We start from the raw sequence: 1,224 nt of genomic DNA, 5'->3' as shown, positions 1-1,224 counted from the left end.
GAAATTATAAATTTTAACAAGTCTACCAAATTAATGTAAATTTCATCTAATTTGTCAATTAAATTTGCACTGACAGCTCGCTCTCAACTAGTCACTTAAACTCATACGCGCCCCACAAAACTAATCCTTACTTTGATAAAAGGACAAAGGAGTCGTTTCTGTTAGGATAGAACTGGGTTAAAGACCACCAGCACAAAACTGGGCAGGACTTCCCACCAACACCACAGCCTCTAAGCAAGAAAAAAACTATGCATCCCCCCACTTCCATAAGCACACATCCCAAAAACTTGCTAAAAGGAACTTCAATATGCAATTGTGTGACTCTCTGATGTAAATATGAGACTAAAATGATTCAACTTACTAACCCAGTAAAACTCGACAAAGGGTCAAAAGCATTACCTCTGATTATCAGTTGTTTTACATCCAGTAGCACAAAAAAGAACGGTTGAATCTCGTAGGGAAAAAACATAAAACTTGAAAGAATTTGCAGCACGGCGCATTAAAGGCTGATAGGCGCAACAATGTGTTATTCCTCCTTTGACATCCTCCTACAAAACACCAACGTCATAAATACAATGTTGCAGGTCTGTATCCAAACAATCCCGCGCCACGACTTCCTTTATATTGTTACAACCGAGGTGAATTCATTCGTCTAGTAGACATCTTGACCACCTCCATCCACATTGTGAGCCGCAACAATATATTCCTCCGCATGGAAAGAGGGGCCTCAAACGCTTGGGTGTCCAGTTTCATGTGCCCAGATGAGTCAAGAGTTTTTTCGACAAGGTCTACGGGTTAAAAAACACAGATTGGTCAGGACGCGCAGAATGGTTGTTAGTCATTTATCAGACAAAATTTAATAGGTGTAGTTTAAGGGGAAAATAATTGATAATAGGAACTATAACATCCGGCGGAGGTTGACGGTAGAAAAATAAGCGGCATTTATACAAGAGCAGCAAGAGCTGAAGAGATAAACCCGCATGCTAGTAGCCAATAGAAAGGCGACAGAAAGTGACAGGCAGTTGGAATGTCCAATAGTCACACGTATATTCTCTCCAGACCCGCCCCTTTCGTGACGAACACTGTGTGTTCAGTGAGGCTGGCTGAAGGGGCTAGAGCACAGCCTGCGTGACATCATTTTATTAGTCTGGTTAACGTCGACGCCCGCGCGTTGTATCGCTAATTTGGCTAAAAACGTTCGTAAAAGTGAATTCAAAATCGGAG

General features: G+C 41.7%; 1 protein-coding gene across 4 annotated transcripts in view; it reads right to left on the bottom strand.

Moving 5' to 3' along the window:
- The window catches only part of LOC107676964 (transcription factor E2-alpha-like), a 32,576-nt gene extending 31,633 nt beyond the window's left edge, over positions 1–943 (bottom strand). For 2 of the 4 annotated variants that reach the window (XM_016471721.1, XM_016471720.1), the window contains exon 1: positions 400–943. The gene's annotated coding sequence lies outside the window, so the exon portion shown is untranslated. The remainder of the gene's footprint in view (positions 1–399) is intronic. The other 2 variants (XM_016471719.1, XM_016471722.1) reach the window with 2 other exon arrangements.
- Between the last annotated feature and the right edge of the window lie 281 nt (positions 944–1,224).

The sequence above is a fragment of the Sinocyclocheilus anshuiensis genome, unplaced genomic scaffold (genome assembly GCF_001515605.1).
Source record: "Sinocyclocheilus anshuiensis isolate Anshui unplaced genomic scaffold, SAMN03320099.WGS_v1.1 scaffold420, whole genome shotgun sequence".
NCBI classification, from domain to species: Eukaryota; Metazoa; Chordata; class Actinopteri; order Cypriniformes; family Cyprinidae; genus Sinocyclocheilus; species Sinocyclocheilus anshuiensis.
Note: the sequence above shows the minus strand (reverse complement) of the source record. Positions and strands in the feature narration are given on the sequence as shown.